Source organism: Oncorhynchus keta, chromosome 27, assembly GCF_023373465.1.
Source record: "Oncorhynchus keta strain PuntledgeMale-10-30-2019 chromosome 27, Oket_V2, whole genome shotgun sequence".
NCBI lineage: Eukaryota > Metazoa > Chordata > Actinopteri > Salmoniformes > Salmonidae > Oncorhynchus > Oncorhynchus keta.
This window is the reverse complement of record NC_068447.1, coordinates 4332057-4352808: the sequence shown is the minus strand read 5'-3', so window position 1 is coordinate 4352808 and position 20752 is coordinate 4332057. Positions and strand designations below refer to the sequence as shown.

Sequence of the window (20752 nt, the reverse complement as noted above, 5' to 3'; positions counted from 1 at the left end):
ATTCTAGTGTAGCAGACAGCACTATTTCAGTGGTATTCTAGAGTAGCAGACAGCGCTATTTCAGTGGTATTCTAGAGTAGCAAACAGCACTATTTCAGTGGTATTCTAGAGTAGCAGACAGCACTATTTCAGTGGTAGTCTAGAGTAGCAGACACCACTATTTCAGTGGTATTCTAGTGTAGCAGACAGCACTATTTCAGTGGTATTCTAGAGTAGCAAACAGCACTATTTCAGTGGTAGTCTAGAGTAGCAGACAGCACTATTTCAGTGGTATTCTAGTGTAGCAGACAGCACTATTTCAGTGGTATTCTAGTGTAGCAGACAACACTATTTCAGTGGTATTCTAGAGTAGCAAACAGCACTATTTCAGTGGTATTCTAGAGTAGCAGACAGCACTATTTCAGTGGTATTCTAGAGTAGCAAACAGCACTATTTCAGTGGTATTCTAGAGTAGCAGACAGCACTATTTCAGTGGTATTCTAGTGTAGCAGACAGCACTATTTCAGTGGTATTCTAGAGTAGCAGACAGCACTATTTCAGTGGTATTCTAGAGTAGCAGACAGCACTATTTCAGTGGTATTCTAGAGTAGCAGACAGCACTATTTCAGTGGTATTCTAGAGTAGCAAACAGCACTATTTCAGTGGTATTCTAGAGTAGCAGACAGCACTATTTCAGTGGTATTCTAGTGTAGCAGACAGCACTATTTCAGTGGTATTCTAGAGTAGCAAACAGCACTATTTCAGTGGTATTCTAGAGTAGCAGACAGCACTATTTCAGTGGTATTCTAGAGTAGCAGACAGCACTATTTCAGTGGTATTCTAGAGTAGCAAACAGCACTATTTCAGTGGTATTCTAGTGTAGCAGACAGCACTATTTCAGTGTTATTCTAGAGTAGCAAACAGCACTATTTCAGTGGTATTCTAGAGTAGCAGACAGCACTATTTCAGTGGTATTCTAGAGTAGCAGACAGCACTATTTCAGTGGTATTCTAGAGTAGCAGACAGCACTATTTCAGTGGTATTCTAGTGTAGCAGACAGCACTATTTCAGTGGTATTCTAGAGTAGCAAACAGCACTATTTCAGTGGTATTCTAGAGTAGCAGACAGCACTATTTCAGTGGTATTCTAGTGTAGCAGACAGCACTATTTCAGTGGTATTCTAGAGTAGCAGACAGCACTATTTCAGTGGTATTCTAGTGTAGCAGACAGCACTATTTCAGTGGTATTCTAGTGTAGCAGACAGCACTATTTCAGTGGTATTCTAGTGTAGCAGACAGCACTATTTCAGTGGTATTCTAGAGTAGCAGACAACACTATTTCAGTGGTATTCTAGTGTAGCAGACAGCACTATTTCAGTGGTATTCTAGTGTAGCAAACAGCACTATTTCAGTGGTATTCTAGTGTAGCAAACAGCACTATTTCAGTGGTATTCTAGTGTAGCAAACAGCACTATTTCAGTGGTATTCTAGTGTAGCAGACAACACTATTTCAGTGGTATTCTAGTGTAGCAGACAGCACTATTTCAGTGGTATTCTAGAGTAGCAGACAGCACTATTTCAGTGGTATTCTAGTGTAGCAGACAGCACTATTTCAGTGGTATTCTAGAGTAGCAGACAGCACTATTTCAGTGGTATTCTAGTGTAGCAGACAGCACTATTTCAGTGGTATTCTAGTGTAGCAGACAACACTATTTCAGTGGTATTCTAGAGTAGCAGACAGCACTATTTCAGTGGTATTCTAGTGTAGCAAACAGCACTATTTCAGTGGTATTCTAGAGTAGCAGACAACACTATTTCAGTGGTAGTCTAGAGTAGCAAACAGCACTATTTCAGTGGTATTCTAGAGTAGCAGACAGCACTATTTCAGTGGTATTCTAGAGTAGCAGACAGCACTATTTCAGTGGTATTCTAGAGTAGCAGACAGCACTATTTCAGTGGTATTCTAGTGTAGCAGACAGCACTATTTCAGTGGTATTCTAGAGTAGCAGACAACACTATTTCAGTGGTATTCTAGAGTAGCAGACAACACTATTTCAGTGGTATTCTAGAGTAGCAGACAGCACTATTTCAGTGGTATTCTAGTGTAGCAGACAGCACTATTTCAGTGGTATTCTAGAGTAGCAGACAACACTATTTCAGTGGTATTCTAGAGTAGCAGACAACACTATTTCAGTGGTATTCTAGTGTAGCAGACAACACTATTTCAGTGGTATTCTAGAGTAGCAGACAACACTATTTCAGTGGTATTCTAGAGTAGCAGACAGCACTATTTCAGTGGTATTCTAGAGTAGCAGACACCACTATTTCAGTGGTATTCTAGAGTAGCAGACAGCACTATTTCAGTGGTATTCTAGAGTAGCAGACAGCACTATTTCAGTGGTATTCTAGAGTAGCAGACAGCACTATTTCAGTGGTATTCTAGAGTAGCAGACACCACTATTTCAGTGGTATTCTAGAGTAGCAGACAGCACTATTTCAGTGGTATTCTAGTGTAGCAGACAACACTATTTCAGTGGTATTCTAGTGTAGCAAACAGCACTATTTCAGTGGTATTCTAGAGTAGCAGACAGCACTATTTCAGTGGTATTCTAGAGTAGCAGACAACACTATTTCAGTGGTATTCTAGAGTAGCAGACAGCACTATTTCAGTGGTATTCTAGAGTAGCAGACACCACTATTTCAGTGGTATTGTAGAGTAGCAGACAGCACTATTTCAGTGGTATTCTAGAGTAGCAGACAGCACTATTTCAGTGGTATTCTAGTGTAGCAGACAGCACTATTTCAGTGGTATTCTAGTGTAGCAGACAGCACTATTTCAGTGGTATTCTAGAGTAGCAGACAGCACTATTTCAGTGGTATTCTAGTGTAGCAGACAGCACTATTTCAGTGGTATTCTAGTGTAGCAGACAGCACTATTTCAGTGGTATTCTAGAGTAGCAGACAGCACTATTTCAGTGGTATTCTAGTGTAGCAGACAGCACTATTTCAGTGGTATTCTAGTGTAGCAGACAGCACTATTTCAGTGGTATTCTAGAGTAGCAGACAGCACTATTTCAGTGGTATTCTAGAGTAGCAGACAGCACTATTTCAGTGGTATTCTAGAGTAGCAGACAGCACTATTTCAGTGGTATTCTAGAGTAGCAGACAGCACTATTTCAGTGGTATTCTAGTGTAGCAGACAGCACTATTTCAGTGGTATTCTAGAGTAGCAGACAGCACTATTTCAGTGGTATTCTAGAGTAGCAGACAGCACTATTTCAGTGGTATTCTAGTGTAGCAGACAGCACTATTTCAGTGGTATTCTAGAGTAGCAGACAGCACTATTTCAGTGGTATTCTAGTGTAGCAGACAGCACTATTTCAGTGGTATTCTAGAGTAGCAGACAGCACTATTTCAGTGGTATTCTAGTGTAGCAGACAGCACTATTTCAGTGGTATTCTAGAGTAGCAGACAGCACTATTTCAGTGGTATTCTAGAGTAGCAGACAGCACTATTTCAGTGGTATTCTAGTGTAGCAGACAGCACTATTTCAGTGGTATTCTAGAGTAGCAGACAGCACTATTTCAGTGGTATTCTAGAGTAGCAAACAGCACTATTTCAGTGGTATTCTAGAGTAGCAGACAGCACTATTTCAGTGGTATTCTAGAGTAGCAAACAGCACTATTTCAGTGGTATTCTAGAGTAGCAGACAGCACTATTTCAGTGGTATTCTAGAGTAGCAAACAGCACTATTTCAGTGGTATTCTAGAGTAGCAGACAGCACTATTTCAGTGGTATTCTAGAGTAGCAGACAGCACTATTTCAGTGGTATTCTAGAGTAGCAGACAGCACTATTTCAGTGGTATTCTAGTGTAGCAGACAGCACTATTTCAGTGGTATTCTAGAGTAGCAGACAGCACTATTTCAGTGGTATTCTAGAGTAGCAGACAGCACTATTTCAGTGGTATTCTAGAGTAGCAGACAGCACTATTTCAGTGGTATTCTAGTGTAGCAGACAGCACTATTTCAGTGGTATTCTAGAGTAGCAGACAGCACTATTTCAGTGGTATTCTAGAGTAGCAGACAGCACTATTTCAGTGGTATTCTAGTGTAGCAGACAACACTATTTCAGTGGTATTCTAGAGTAGCAGACAACACTATTTCAGTGGTATTCTAGAGTAGCAGACAGCACTATTTCAGTGGTATTCTAGAGTAGCAGACAGCACTATTTCAGTGGTATTCTAGTGTAGCAGACAGCACTATTTCAGTGGTATTCTAGAGTAGCAGACAGCACTATTTCAGTGGTATTCTAGAGTAGCAGACAGCACTATTTCAGTGGTATTCTAGAGTAGCAGACAGCACTATTTCAGTGGTATTCTAGAGTAGCAGACAGCACTATTTCAGTGGTATTCTAGTGTAGCAGACAGCACTATTTCAGTGGTATTCTAGTGTAGCAGACAGCACTATTTCAGTGGTATTCTAGTGTAGCAGACAGCACTATTTCAGTGGTATTCTAGTGTAGCAGACAGCACTATTTCAGTGGTATTCTAGAGTAGCAGACAGCACTATTTCAGTGGTATTCTAGAGTAGCAGACAGCACTATTTCAGTGGTATTCTAGAGTAGCAGACAGCACTATTTCAGTGGTATTCTAGAGTAGCAGACAGCACTATTTCAGTGGTATTCTAGTGTAGCAGACAGCACTATTTCAGTGGTATTCTAGTGTAGCAGACAGCACTATTTCAGTGGTATTCTAGAGTAGCAGACAGCACTATTTCAGTGGTATTCTAGAGTAGCAGACAGCACTATTTCAGTGGTATTCTAGTGTAGCAGACAGCACTATTTCAGTGGTATTCTAGTGTAGCAGACAGCACTATTTCAGTGGTATTCTAGTGTAGCAGACAGCACTATTTCAGTGGTATTCTAGTGTAGCAGACAGCACTATTTCAGTGGTATTCTAGAGTAGCAGACAGCACTATTTCAGTGGTATTCTAGAGTAGCAGACAGCACTATTTCAGTGGTATTCTAGAGTAGCAGACAGCACTATTTCAGTGGTATTCTAGAGTAGCAGACAGCACTATTTCAGTGGTATTCTAGAGTAGCAGACAGCACTATTTCAGTGGTATTCTAGTGTAGCAGACAGCACTATTTCAGTGGTATTCTAGAGTAGCAGACAGCACTATTTCAGTGGTATTCTAGAGTAGCAGACAGCACTATTTCAGTGGTATTCTAGAGTAGCAGACAGCACTATTTCAGTGGTATTCTAGAGTAGCAGACAGCACTATTTCAGTGGTATTCTAGAGTAGCAGACAGCACTATTTCAGTGGTATTCTAGAGTAGCAGACAGCACTATTTCAGTGGTATTCTAGAGTAGCAGACAGCACTATTTCAGTGGTATTCTAGAGTAGCAGACAGCACTATTTCAGTGGTATTCTAGAGTAGCAGACAGCACTATTTCAGTGGTATTCTAGTGTAGCAGACAGCACTATTTCAGTGGTATTCTAGTGTAGCAGACAGCACTATTTCAGTGTTATTCTAGTGTAGCAGACAGCACTATTTCAGTGGTATTCTAGTGTAGCAGACAGCACTATTTCAGTGGTATTCTAGTGTAGCAGACAGCACTATTTCAGTGGTATTCTAGTGTAGCAGACAGCACTATTTCAGTGGTATTCTAGTGTAGCAGACAGCACTATTTCAGTGGTATTCTAGTGTAGCAGACAGCACTATTTCAGTGGTATTCTAGAGTAGCAGACAGCACTATTTCAGTGGTATTCTAGAGTAGCAAACAGCACTATTTCAGTGGTATTCTAGAGTAGCAGACAGCACTATTTCAGTGGTATTCTAGAGTAGCAGACAGCACTATTTCAGTGGTATTCTAGAGTAGCAGACAGCACTATTTCAGTGGTATTCTAGTGTAGCAGACAGCACTATTTCAGTGGTATTCTAGTGTAGCAGACAGCACTATTTCAGTGGTATTCTAGTGTAGCAGACAGCACTATTTCAGTGGTATTCTAGTGTAGCAGACAGCACTATTTCAGTGGTATTCTAGAGTAGCAGACAGCACTATTTCATTTCAGTGGTATTCTAGAGTAGCAGACAGCACTATTTCAGTGGTATTCTAGAGTAGCAGACAGCACTATTTCAGTGGTATTCTAGAGTAGCAGACAGCACTATTTCAGTGGTATTCTAGAGTAGCAGACAGCACTATTTCAGTGGTATTCTAGAGTAGCAGACAGCACTATTTCAGTGGTATTCTAGTGTAGCAGACAGCACTATTTCAGTGGTATTCTAGTGTAGCAGACAGCACTATTTCAGTGGTATTCTAGTGTAGCAGACAGCACTATTTCAGTGGTATTCTAGTGTAGCAGACAGCACTATTTCAGTGGTATTCTAGAGTAGCAGACAGCACTATTTCAGTGGTATTCTAGAGTAGCAGACAGCACTATTTCAGTGGTATTCTAGAGTAGCAGACAGCACTATTTCAGTGGTATTCTAGAGTAGCAGACAGCACTATTTCAGTGGTATTCTAGAGTAGCAGACAGCACTATTTCAGTGGTATTCTAGAGTAGCAGACAGCACTATTTCAGTGGTATTCTAGAGTAGCAGACAGCACTATTTCAGTGGTATTCTAGTGTAGCAGACAGCACTATTTCAGTGGTATTCTAGTGTAGCAGACAGCACTATTTCAGTGGTATTCTAGTGTAGCAGACAGCACTATTTCAGTGGTATTCTAGTGTAGCAGACAGCACTATTTCAGTGGTATTCTAGTGTAGCAGACAGCACTATTTCAGTGGTATTCTAGAGTAGCAGACAGCACTATTTCAGTGGTATTCTAGAGTAGCAGACAGCACTATTTCAGTGGTATTCTAGAGTAGCAGACAGCACTATTTCAGTGGTATTCTAGAGTAGCAGACAGCACTATTTCAGTGGTATTCTAGAGTAGCAAACAGCACTATTTCAGTGGTATTCTAGAGTAGCAGACAGCACTATTTCAGTGGTATTCTAGAGTAGCAGACAGCACTATTTCAGTGGTATTCTAGAGTAGCAGACAGCACTATTTCAGTGGTATTCTAGAGTAGCAGACAGCACTATTTCAGTGGTATTCTAGAGTAGCAGACAACACTATTTCAGTGGTATTCTAGAGTAGCAGACAGCACTATTTCAGTGGTATTCTAGTGTAGCAGACAGCACTATTTCAGTGGTATTCTAGAGTAGCAGACAGCACTATTTCAGTGGTATTCTAGAGTAGCAGACAACACTATTTCAGTGGTATTCTAGAGTAGCAGACAGCACTATTTCAGTGGTATTCTAGAGTAGCAGACAACACTATTTCAGTGGTATTCTAGAGTAGCAGACAGCACTATTTCCAGTGGTATTCTAGAGTAGCAGACAGCACTATTTCAGTGGTATTCTAGTGTAGCAGACAGCACTATTTCAGTGGTATTCTAGAGTAGCAGACAGCACTATTTCAGTGGTATTCTAGAGTAGCAGACAGCACTATTTCAGTGGTATTCTAGAGTAGCAGACAGCACTATTTCAGTGGTATTCTAGAGTAGCAGACAGCACTATTTCAGTGGTATTCTAGTGTAGCAGACAGCACTATTTCAGTGGTATTCTAGTGGGTAGCAGACAGCACTATTTCAGTGGTATTCTAGTGTAGCAGACAGCACTATTTCAGTGGTATTCTAGTGTAGCAGACAGCACTATTTCAGTGGTATTCTAGAGTAGCAGACAGCACTATTTCAGTGGTATTCTAGAGTAGCAGACAGCACTATTTCAGTGGTATTCTAGAGTAGCAGACAGCACTATTTCAGTGGTATTCTAGAGTAGCAGACAGCACTATTTCAGTGGTATTCTAGTGTAGCAGACAGCACTATTTCAGTGGTATTCTAGTGTAGCAGACAGCACTATTTCAGTGGTATTCTAGTGTAGCAGACAGCACTATTTCAGTGGTATTCTAGAGTAGCAGACAGCACTATTTCAGTGGTATTCTAGTGTAGCAGACAGCACTATTTCAGTGGTATTCTAGTGTAGCAGACAGCACTATTTCAGTGGTATTCTAGTGTAGCAGACAGCACTATTTCAGTGGTATTCTAGTAGCAGACAGCACTATTTCAGTGGTATTCTAGTGTAGCAGACAGCACTATTTCAGTGGTATTCTAGAGTAGCAGACAGCACTATTTCAGTGGTATTCTAGAGTAGCAGACAGCACTATTTCAGTGGTATTCTAGAGTAGCAGACAGCACTATTTCAGTGGTATTCTAGAGTAGCAAACAGCACTATTTCAGTGGTATTCTAGAGTAGCAGACAGCACTATTTCAGTGGTATTCTAGTGTAGCAGACAGCACTATTTCAGTGGTATTCTAGAGTAGCAGACAGCACTATTTCAGTGGTATTCTAGTGTAGCAGACAGCACTATTTCAGTGGTATTCTAGAGTAGCAGACAGCACTATTTCAGTGGTATTCTAGAGTAGCAAACAGCACTATTTCAGTGGTATTCTAGAGTAGCAGACAGCACTATTTCAGTGGTAGTCTAGAGTAGCAGACACCACTATTTCAGTGGTATTCTAGTGTAGCAGACAGCACTATTTCAGTGGTATTCTAGAGTAGCAAACAGCACTATTTCAGTGGTAGTCTAGAGTAGCAGACAGCACTATTTCAGTGGTATTCTAGTGTAGCAGACAGCACTATTTCAGTGGTATTCTAGTGTAGCAGACAGCACTATTTCAGTGTTATTCTAGTGTAGCAGACAGCACTATTTCAGTGGTATTCTAGTGTAGCAGACAGCACTATTTCAGTGGTATTCTAGTGTAGCAGACAGCACTATTTCAGTGGTATTCTAGTGTAGCAGACAGCACTATTTCAGTGGTATTCTAGAGTAGCAGACAGCACTATTTCAGTGGTATTCTAGTGTAGCAGACAGCACTATTTCAGTGGTATTCTAGAGTAGCAGACAGCACTATTTCAGTGGTATTCTAGAGTAGCAAACAGCACTATTTCAGTGGTATTCTAGAGTAGCAGACAGCACTATTTCAGTGGTATTCTAGAGTAGCAGACAGCACTATTTCAGTGGTATTCTAGTGTAGCAGACAGCACTATTTCAGTGGTATTCTAGTGTAGCAGACAGCACTATTTCAGTGGTATTCTAGTGTAGCAGAGCAGCACTATTTCAGTGGTATTCTAGAGTAGCAGACAGCACTATTTCAGTGGTATTCTAGTGTAGCAGACAGCACTATTTCAGTGGTATTCTAGTGTAGCAGACAGCACTATTTCAGTGGTATTCTAGTGTAGCAGACAGCACTATTTCAGTGGTATTCTAGAGTAGCAGACAGCACTATTTCAGTGGTATTCTAGAGTAGCAGACAGCACTATTTCAGTGGTATTCTAGAGTAGCAAACAGCACTATTTCAGTGGTATTCTAGAGTAGCAGACAGCACTATTTCAGTGGTATTCTAGAGTAGCAGACAGCACTATTTCAGTGGTATTCTAGTGTAGCAGACAGCACTATTTCAGTGGTAGTCTAGAGTAGCAGACAGCACTATTTCAGTGGTATTCTAGAGTAGCAGACAGCACTATTTCAGTGGTATTCTAGTGTAGCAGACAGCACTATTTCAGTGGTATTCTAGAGTAGCAGACACCACTATTTCAGTGGTATTCTAGAGTAGCAGACAGCACTATTTCAGTGGTATTCTAGAGTAGCAGACAGCACTATTTCAGTGGTATTCTAGAGTAGCAGACAGCACTATTTCAGTGGTATTCTAGAGTAGCAGACACCACTATTTCAGTGGTATTCTAGAGTAGCAGACAGCACTATTTCAGTGGTATTCTAGAGTAGCAGACAGCACTATTTCAGTGGTATTCTAGAGTAGCAGACAGCACTATTTCAGTGGTATTCTAGTGTAGCAGACAGCACTATTTCAGTGGTATTCTAGTGTAGCAGACAGCACTATTTCAGTGGTATTCTAGTGTAGCAGACAGCACTATTTCAGTGGTATTCTAGTGTAGCAGACAGCACTATTTCAGTGGTATTCTAGAGTAGCAGACAGCACTATTTCAGTGGTATTCTAGTGTAGCAGACAGCACTATTTCAGTGGTATTCTAGAGTAGCAGACAGCACTATTTCAGTGGTATTCTAGAGTAGCAAACAGCACTATTTCAGTGGTATTCTAGAGTAGCAGACAGCACTATTTCAGTGGTATTCTAGAGTAGCAGACAGCACTATTTCAGTGGTATTCTAGAGTAGCAGACAGCACTATTTCAGTGGTATTCTAGAGTAGCAGACAGCACTATTTCAGTGGTATTCTCCTACTGCAGTGATTCGCCGACCAGGGCTGTTAGAACCCTCTACGCTGTACTATGGCCCTCACACAAAACAGGAGGCAAACTATCCTCATGAGAGATTCACTTCTACGTGAGTCACAACTGAAAGTTTAATCATGCAAAAAAAAAAAAATAATTTGAAAGGCAGCGCCGTACCGGTGGGACCTCTCGTCCTACAACACTTCAGATTCACTTCCTTCTCATCTGTTGGTGTGATAATATGTAATTAACCCTAACAACAACATAATGGAGAGAGTCGTGGCGACATCTGGTGGCCGCGGTGAGTCATGACACCCTGACGCCCAGGTCATCACAGTCAGGCAACAGTACCAGCTAGATAACTCTGGTGACACACATCAACACCAAGATAATGAATAACTACAGTGTGGTATCCGAACTGACCATGCGTTTCACCGTTTTGTGTGTATTCTATGTAACATAGATCCTGAAAGCAGAAAACAGTGGGATTAGACCTAGACGGGAAGCAGCTTCCTAATCTGGAAGGCTACTTCAATAGGATGGCCAGTGAGATTATTGTGTTTGTTGTCGCTTGGGGTCGTGAGTGGCCCCCAGGCTGTTGCCTGGGTTTGAGGCGCCCAGGGGGTTTGAGGCGCCCAGTGGGTTTGAGGTGCCCAGTGGGTTTGAGGAGCCCAGTGGGTTTGAGGCGCCCAGTGGGTTTGAGGCGCCCAGTGGGTTTGAGGCGCCCAGTGGGTTTGAGGAGCCCAGTGGGTTTGAGGCCCCAGTGGGTTTGAGGCGCCCAGTGGGTTTGAGGCGCCCAGTGGGTTTGAGGCGCCCAGTGGGTTTGAGGAGCCCAGTGGGTTTGAGGCGCCCAGTGGGTTTGAGGCGCCCAGTGGGTTTGAGGCGCCCAGTGGGTTTGAGGCGCCCAGTGGGTTTGAGGCGCCCACCAGTGGGTTTGAGGCGCCCACCAGTGGGTTTGAGGCGCCCAGTGGGTTTGAGGCGCCCAGTGGGTTTGAGGCGCCCAGTGGGTTTGAGGCGCCCGGTGGGTTTGAGGCGCCCACCAGTGGGTTTGAGGCGCCCAGTGGGTTTGAGGCGCCCAGTGGGTTTGAGGTGCCCAGTGGGTTTGAGGCGCCCAGTGGGTTTGAGGCGCCCAGTGGGTTTGAGGCGCCCACCAGTGGGTTTGAGGCGCCCAGTGGGTTTGAGGCGCCCACCAGTGGGTTTGAGGCGCCCACCAGTGGGTTTGAGGCGCCCAGTGGGTTTGAGGCGCCCAGTGGGTTTGAGGCGCCCAGTGGGTTTGAGGTGCCCACCAGTGGGTTTGAGGCGCCCACCAGTGGGTTTGAGGCGCCCAGTGGGTTTGAGGCGCCCAGTGGGTTTGAGGCGCCCAGTGGGTTTGAGGCGCCCAGTGGGTTTGAGGTGCCCAGTGGGTTTGAGGCGCCCACCAGTGGGTTTGAGGCGCCCAGTGGGTTTGAGGCGACCAGTGGGTTTGAGGCGCCCAGTGGGTTTGAGGCGCCCAGTGGGTTTGAGGCGCCCAGTGGGTTTGAGGAGCCCAGTGGGTTTGAGGCGCCCAGTGGGTTTGAGGCGCCCAGTGGGTTTGAGGCGCCCAGTGGGTTTGAGGCGCCCACCAGTGGTTTGAGGCACCCTGTGGGTTTGAGGCGCCCAGTGGGTGTGAGGCGCCCAGTGGGTTTGAGGCGCCCAGTGGGTTTGAGGCGCCCAGTGGGTTGGAGGCGCCCAGTGGGTTTGAGGCGCCCAGTGGGTTTGAGGCGCCCACCAGTGGGTTTGAGGCGCCCACCAGTGGGTTTGAGGCGCCCACCAGTGGTTTTGAGGCACCCAGTGGGTTTGAGGCGCCCAGTGGGTGTGAGGCGCCCAGTGGGTTTGAGGCGCCCAGTGGGTTTGAGGCGCCCAGTGGGTTTGAGGCGCCCAGTGGGTTTGAGGCGCCCAGTGGGTTTGAGGCGCCCAGTGGGTTTGAGGCGCCCAGTGGGTTTGAGGCGCCCACCAGTGGGTTTGAGGCACCCAGTGGGTTTGAGGCGCCCAGTGGGTTTGAGGCGCCCAGTGGGTTTGAGGCGCCCAGTGGGTTTGAGGCGCCCGGTGGGTTTGAGGCGCCCACCAGTGGGTTTGAGGCGCCCAGTGGGTTTGAGGCGCCCAGTGGGTTTGAGGTGCCCAGTGGGTTTGAGGCGCCCAGTGGGTTTGAGGCGCCCAGTGGGTTTGAGGCGCCCAGTGGGTTTGAGGCGCCCAGTGGGTTTGAGGCGCCCAGTGGGTTTGAGGCGCCCAGTGGGTTTGAGGCGCCCAGTGGGTTTGAGGCGCCCAGGTGGGTTTGAGGCGCCCAGTGGGTTTGAGGCGCCCAGTGGGTTTGAGGCGCCAGGCGCCCAGTGGGTTTGAGGCGCCCAGTGGGTTTGAGGCGCCCAGTGGGTTTGAGGTGCCCAGTGGGTTTGAGGCGCCCAGTGGGTTTGAGGCGCCCAGTGGGTTTGAGGCGCCCAGTGGGTTTGAGGCGCCCAGTGGGTTTGAGGCGCCCAGTGGGTTTGAGGCGCCCAGTGGGTTTGAGGCGCCCAGTGGGTTTGAGGCGCCCAGTGGGTTTGAGGCGCCCAGTGGGTTTGAGGCGCCCAGTGGGTTTGAGGCGCCCAGTGGGTTTGAGGCGCCCAGTGGGTTTGAGGCGCCCACCAGTGGGTTTGAGGCGCCCACCAGTGGGTTTGAGGCGCCCAGTGGGTTTGAGGCGCCCAGTGGGTTTGAGGCGCCCAGTGGGTTTGAGGCGCCCAGTGGGTTTGAGGCGCCCGGTGGGTTTGAGGCGCCCACCAGTGGGTTTGAGGCGCCCAGTGGGTTTGAGGCGCCCAGTGGGTTTGAGGTGCCCAGTGGGTTTGAGGCGCCCAGTGGGTTTGAGGCGCCCAGTGGGTTTGAGGCGCCCAGTGGGTTTGAGGCGCCCACCAGTGGGTTTGAGGCGCCCAGTGGGTTTGAGGCGCCCACCAGTGGGTTTGAGGCGCCCACCAGTGGGTTTGAGGCGCCCAGTGGGTTTGAGGCGCCCAGTGGGTTTGAGGCGCCCAGTGGGTTTGAGGTGCCCACCAGTGGGTTTGAGGCGCCCTGTGGGTTTGAGGCGCCCAGTGGGTTTGAGGTGCCCAGTGGGTTTGAGGCGCCCACCAGTGGGTTTGAGGCGCCCAGTGGGTTTGAGGCGACCAGTGGGTTTGAGGCGCCCAGTGGGTTTGAGGCGCCCAGTGGGTTTGAGGCGCCCAGTGGGTTTGAGGAGCCCAGTGGGTTTGAGGCGCCCAGTGGGTTTGAGGCGCCCAGTGGGTTTGAGGCGCCCAGTGGGTTTGAGGCGCCCAGTGGGTTTGAGGCGCCCACCAGTGGGTTTGAGGCGCCCACCAGTGGGTTTGAGGCGCCCAGTGGGTTTGAGGCGCCCAGTGGGTTTGAGGCGCCCACCAGTGGTTTTGAGGCACCCAGTGGGTTTGAGGCGCCCAGTGGGTGTGAGGCGCCCAGTGGGTTTGAGGCGCCCAGTGGGTTTGAGGCGCCCAGTGGGTTTGAGGCGCCCAGTGGGTTTGAGGCGCCCAGTGGGTTTGAGGCGCCCACCAGTGGGTTTGAGGCGCCCACCAGTGGGTTTGAGGCGCCCACCAGTGGGTTTGAGGCGCCCAGTGGGTTTGAGGCGCCCAGTGGGTTTGAGGCGCCCAGTGGGTTTGAGGCGCCCAGTGGGTTTGAGGCGCCCACCAGTGGGTTTGAGGCACCCAGTGGGTTTGAGGCGCCCAGTGGGTTTGAGGCGCCCAGTGGGTTTGAGGCGCCCAGTGGGTTTGAGGCGCCCACCAGTGGGTTTGAGGCGCCCAGTGGGTTTGAGGCGCCCAGTGGGTTTGAGGCGCCCACCAGTGGGTTTGAGGCGCCCAGTGGGTTTGAGGCGCCCACCAGTGGGTTTGAGGCACCCAGTGGGTTTGAGGCGCCCAGTGGGTTTGAGGCGCCCAGTGGGTTTGAGGCGCCCAGTGGGTTTGAGGCGCCCAGTGGGTTTGAGGCGCCCAGTGGGTTTGAGGCGCCCAGTGGGTTTGAGGTGCCCACCAGTGGGTTTGAGGCGCCCAGTGGGTTTGAGGCGCCCAGTGGGTTTGAGGCGCCCACCAGTGGGTTTGAGGCGCCCACCAGTGGGTTTGAGGCGCCCAGTGGGTTTGAGGCGCCCACCAGTGGGTTTGAGGCGCCCAGTGGGTTTGAGGCGCCCAGTGGGTTTGAGGCGCCCACCAGTGGGTTTGAGGCGCCCACCAGTGGGTTTGAGGCGCCCAGTGGGTTTGAGGCGCCCAGTGGGTTTGAGGCGCCCAGTGGGTTTGAGGCGCCCACCAGTGGGTTTGAGGCGCCCACCAGTGGGTTTGAGGCGCCCAGTGGGTTTGAGGCGCCCAGTGGGTTTGAGGCGCCCAGTGGGTTTGAGGCGCCCAGTGGGTTTGAGGCGCCCAGTGGGTTTGAGGCGCCCACCAGTGGGTTTGAGGCACCCAGTGGGTTTGAGGCGCCCAGTGGGTTTGAGGCGCCCAGTGGGTTTGAGGCGCCCAGTGGGTTTGAGGCGCCCACCAGTGGGTTTGAGGCGCCCAGTGGGTTTGAGGCGCCCAGTGGGTTTGAGGCGCCCACCAGTGGGTTTGAGGCGCCCAGTGGGTTTGAGGCGCCCACCAGTGGGTTTGAGGCACCAGTGGGTTTGAGGCGCCCAGTGGGTTTGAGGCGCCCAGTGGGTTTGAGGCGCCCAGTGGGTTTGAGGCGCCCAGTGGGTTTGAGGCGCCCAGTGGGTTTGAGGCGCCCAGTGGGTTTGAGGTGCCCACCAGTGGGTTTGAGGCGCCCAGTGGGTTTGAGGCGCCCAGTGGGTTTGAGGCGCCCACCAGTGGGTTTGAGGCGCCCACCAGTGGGTTTGAGGCGCCCAGTGGGTTTGAGGCGCCCACCAGTGGGTTTGAGGCGCCCAGTGGGTTTGTTTTCCTGAATACATTTCTTCCTCCTATTACAGTGCAAGGTTCAGCTAGCTAGCTGCGATGATCTGGAGTAATGAGGAAGTACAGTTCCCGCTCAGCCCAGTCAAAACTGTTCGCTGCTCTGGCCCCCCAATGGTGGAACAAACTCCCTCACGACACCAGGACAGCGGAGTCAATCACCACCTTCCGGAGACACCTGAAACCCCACCTCTTTAAGGAATACCTAGGATAGGATAAAGTAATCCTTCTCACCCCCCTTAAAAGATTTAGATGCACCATTGTAAAGTGGCTGTTCCACTGGATGTCATAAGGTGAATGCACCAATTTGTAAAGTCTGCTAAATGCTCTGGATAAGAGCGTCTGCTAAATGACTTAAATGTAATAAATGTAAAAATGTAATGTAAATGTAATGTAAATGTAATGTAAATGTAATATAAATGTAATGTAAATGTAATGTAAATGTAATATAAATGTAATGTAAATGTAATGTAAATGTCATGTAAATGTAAATGTAAATGTAATGTAAATGTAATGTAAATGTAGTGTAAATGTAATGTAAATGTAATGTAAATGTAATGTAAATGTAGTGTAAATGTAATGTAAATGTAATATAAATGTAATGTAAATGTAATGTAAATGTAATATAAATGTAATATAAATGTAATGTAAATGTAATGTAAATGTAATATAAATGTAATGGTCCATGTAATGGTCCAGCTTACGGCAGGAATCTGGCGATGTAGTGGAGAAAAACAGTCCCGTTGATATCGCTCTGTGCAGACTGGCGGGTATTATCCAGGCTTAAAGCGGCTGGTGTCTGAGCTAAAGGTAAAGGCCGCTAACAGTGGCTAACAATGACTAAATAGCTAGTAGCTAATTAGCTGGTGAGCATCTGGTGGCTAGCTTCTGATGGAGGTTCGCACTATAAGGTCTAAAAATAGCACATTAGTATCACATTGGGTGAGGCGGAAGGTATGTTGAATTTAAAAATGGAAAAGATATTGAAAAATATTGAAATATATATAAAAACAAAAAAAACAATATTTACACAACGACAAAACACGTCTGCACTGCTACGCCATCTTGGATTGTACGTTACACCGAGGCCTGTACTCTGGAGCAGGATCGATTTGGAGGTGGAGGGTCTGTCATGGTCTGAGGCGGTGTGTCACAGCATCATCGCACTGAGCTTGATGTCATTGCAGGCAATCTCAACGTTGTGCGTTACAGGGAATACATCCTTCTCCCTCATGTGGTACCCTTCCTGCAGGCTCATCCTGACATGACCCTCCAGCATTACAATGCCACCAGACATACTGCTCATCCTGACATGACCCTCCAGCATGACAATCCCACCAGCCATGCTGCTCATCCTGACATGACCCTCTCTATCCTCTCCTCTCCTATCCTATCCTCTTCTTCTCTCTCCTATCCTCTTCTTCTCTCTCCTCTCCTCTCCTCTCCTCTCCTCTCCCTCTCCTCTCCTTCTCTAATCTCTCCTCTACCTCTCCTCTCCTCTCCTCTCCTCTCCTCTCCTCTCCTCTCCTCTCCTCTCCTATCCTATCCTATCCTCTTCTTCTCTCTCCTATCCTCTTCTTCTCTCTCCTCCTATCCTCTTCTTCTCTCTTCCCTCCTCTCCTCTCCTCTCCTCTCCTCTCCTCTCCTCTCCTCTCCTATCCTATCCTCTTCTTCTCTCTCCTATCCTCTTCTTCTCTCCCTCCTCTCCTCTATTCCCTCATCTCCTATCCTCTTCTTCTCTCTTCCCTCCTCTCATATCCTCTTCTTCTCTCTTCCCTCCTCTCCTATCCTCTTCTCTCTTCTCTCCTCCTGTCCTCTTCATCTCTCTTCTCTCCTCTCCTCTTCGTCTCCCTCCTCCTATCCTCTTCTTCTCTCTCCTCTCCTATCCTCTTCTTCTCTCTCCTCTCCTATCCTCTTCCTCTCTCTTCTCTTCACTCCTCTTCTTCTCTCCTCTCCGATCCTCTTCTTCTCTCTTCCCTCCTCTCCTCTATTCCCTCATCTCCTATCCTCTTCTTCTCTCTTCCCTCCTCTCATATCCTCTTCTTCTCTCTTCCCTCCTCTCCTTTCCTCTTCTTCTCTATCCTCTCCTCTCCTCTCCAATCCTCTTCTTCTCTCTCCTATCCTCTTCTTCTCTCTCCTCCTATCCTCTTCTTCTCTCTCCTATCCTCTTCTTCTCTCTTCTCTTCTCTCCTCTCCTCTCCTATCCTCTTCTTCTCTCTTCTCTCCTCTCCTCTCCTCTCCTCTCCTCTCCTCTCCTCTCCTCTCCTCTCCTCTCCTCTCCTCTCCTATCCTCTCCTCTCCTATCCTCTTCTCCCCTCTCCTCTCCTATCCTCTTCTTCTCTCTCCTCTCCTATCCTCTTCTCTCTTTTCTCCTCCTATCCTCTTCTTCTCTCTCCTATCCTCTTCTTCTCTCTTCCCTCCTCTCCCATCCTCTTCTTCTCTCTCCTCTCCTCTCCTCTCCTCTCCTCTTCTTCTCTCCTCTCCTCTCCTCTCCTATCCCTCTCCTCTCTTCTCTCTCTCTCTCCTCTCCTATCCTCTTCTTCCTCTCCTCTCCTCTCCTCTCCTCTCCTATCCTCTCTTCTCTCTCTCCTATCCTCTTCTTCTTCTCTCCTCCTATCCTCTTCTCTCTCTCTCTCTCCTCTTCCTTCTTCTTCTCTCTCCTATCCCTTCTTCTCTTCTTCTCTCTCTCTCCTCTTCTCTCCTCTCCTATCCTATTCTTCTCTCTCTCTCCTCTCCTATCCTCTTCTTCTCTCTTCTCTCCTCTCCTCTCCTCTATCTCTCCTCTCCTCTCCTCTCCTCTCCTATCCTCTTCTCTCTCTCTCTCCTATCCTCTTCATCTCTCTCCTCTCCTATCCTCTATTCCCTCATCTCCTATCCTCTTCTTCTCTCTTCCCTCCTCTCATATCCTCTTCTTCTCTCTTCCCTCCTCTCCTTTCCTCTTCTTCTCTATCCTCTCCTCTCCTCTCATCTCATCTCATCTCATCTCCTCTTCTTCTCTCTCCTCTCCTCTCCAATCCTCTTCTTCTCTCTCCTATCCTCTTCTTCTCTCTCCTCCTATCTCTTCTTCTCTCTTCTCCTCTCCTCTCCTCTCCTCTCTCTCCTCTCCTCTCCTCTCCTCTCTCTCCTCTCCTCTCCTCTTCTTCTCTCTCCTCCTATCATCTTCTTCTCTCTTCTCTCCTCTCCTATCCTCTTCTTCTCTCTCCTCTCCTCTCCTATCCTCTTCTCTCTCCTCTCCTATCCTCTTCTTCTCTCTTCTCTTCCCTCTTCTTCTCTCTCCTCCTATCCTCTTCTTCTCTCTCCTCTCCTATCCTCTTCTTCTCTCTCCTCTCCTATCCTATCCTCTTCTTCTCTCTCCTCTCCTATCCTCTTCTTCTCTCTTCTCTTCCCTCTTCTTCTCTCTCCTCCTATCCTCTTCTACTCTCTTCTCTCCTCTCCTATCCTCTTCTTCTCTCCTCTCCTCTTCTCTTCTTCTCTCTGCTCTCCTGTTGTTCTCTCTCTCCCCCTATCCTCTTTTTCTCTCTCCTATCCTCTTCTTCTCTCTCCTCCTATCCTCTTCTTCTCTCTCCTATCCTCTTCTTCTCTCTTCTCCTATCCTCTTCTTCTCTCTTCTCTCCTCTCTATCCTCTTCTCTCTTCTCTCCTCCTATCCTCTTCATCTCTCTTCTCTCCTCTCCTCTTCTTCTCTCTCCTCTCCTCTTCTTCTCTCTTCTCTCCTCTCCTATCCTATTCTTCTCTCTCCTCTCCTCTCCTCTCCTCTCCTCTCCTCTCCTCTCCTCTCCTCTCCTCTCCCTCTCCTCTCCTTCTCTATTTTCTTCACTCCTCCTCTCCTCTCCTCTCCTCTCCTCTCCTCTCTCTCCTCTCCTCTCCTCTCCTCTCCTCTCCTCTCCTCTCCTCTCCTCTCCTTCTCTATTATCTTCACTCCTCCTCTCCTGTCCTCTTATCTCTTCTATTCCCTCCTTTCCTGCAGATCTTTGCCATCTTTGCATTCTCAACATGTGGGAGTTACTCCGGGATGTTCAAGATGAGTGTGGAGTGTAAAAACAGGACCGAGAGCGACCTGAGTATATGGGTGGAATTTGAGTATCCTTTCAGGTTAGTCAAGGTTTCTCTGTTCTCTCTGTTGAACAGGACTGTTATGGCCTGCTGACTTATAGACATAAGTCTTTAGCTCCAAGGCAAAGGTTGTTCATCATGCGAGTATAGATAATAATGGAACGTCCTCCAAAACACTATTCCATATCACAAGGTCCGTGACTATCCTCCTGCTCCTCTCTTTCTTCAGGCTTCACCAAGTATACTTTGACGCCCCGACCTGCAAGGGGGGTACACCCGAGCGTCTCTTCCTGGTTGGTGACTACTCTTCCTCGGCAGAGTTCTTCGTCACCATCGGTGTGTTTGCCTTCCTCTACTCCATGGCTGCGCTCAGCGTCTACGTCTTCGCCCTGGAGAAGTACCGGGAGAACAACAAGGGACCACTCATCGTGAGTTGGGGAGGGTCCCAAGGGAATAGTGTGTACAGGCATGATAAGACAAGACAGATAAGTGTCAACCTGTGCCCGAACTGCTGTGGTATGAATTTGTTTTTAAATATATATACTGAAAAAATATATATCAACGCAACAGTGTTGGTCCCATGTTTCATGAAATAAAATGTTCCTGAAATGTTCCATAGGCACAAAAAAAAAGCTTATTTGGCCTCCAGGTGGCGCAGTGGTCTAAGCACTGCAGCGCTCGCTAAGCCACCAGAGACTCTGGGTTCACGCCCAGGCTCTGGCGCAGTTCTCTAAGGCACTGCACTGCAGCGCTAGCTGTGCCACCAGAGACTCTGGGTTCTCGCCCAGGCTCTGTCGCAGCCGGCCGCGACCGGGAGGTCCGTGGGGCGACGCACAATTGGCGACGCACAATTGGCCTGGCATCGTCCGGGTTGTCTCGTCGCACACTAGCGACTCCTGTGGCGTGCCGGTCGCAGTGCAAGGTCACCAGACCTTCGTCTCTCCTGAGCCCGTATTAGAGTTGTAGTGAAAATATATAAGATAGTAACTACTAACAATTGGATACCATGAAATTGGGGAGAAAAAGTTTTTTAAAAAAAGCTTATTTCTCTAAAAATGTTGTGCAGAAATATATAAGATAGTAACTACTAACAATTGGATACCATGAAATTGGGGAGAAAAAGTTTTTAAAAAAAAGCTTATTTCTCTAAAAATGTTGTGCAGAAATTTGTTTACATCCCTGTTTGTGAGTATTTCTCCTTTCACCTGAAGCTGATTAAACAGCGTGATCATTACACCTTGTGTTGGGGACAATAAAACACCACTCTAAAATGTGCAGTTTTGTCACACAACACAATGCCACAGATGTCTCAAGTTGAGGGAGATTGCAATTCATTGCATGAATGTCCACCAGAGCTGTTGCCATAGAACTTAATGTTAATTTCTCTACCATAAGCCGCCTCCAATGTCAGTTTAGAGAATCATCTGAAACCAGCTTCCCGGACAGCTGATGAAACTTCCAGAAACAGTCACTGCATCTGTGTGCTCGTCGAGGGTCAAGGGTCGTGACCTGACCGCAGCTCGG

The 20752-nt window shown here is 47.7% G+C and overlaps 1 pseudogene; it reads left to right on the top strand.

Annotated features, from left to right (window-relative positions):
* Positions 1-20752, top strand: part of LOC118383043 (synaptophysin-like) — a 31303-nt pseudogene that overhangs the window by 7956 nt on the left and 2595 nt on the right.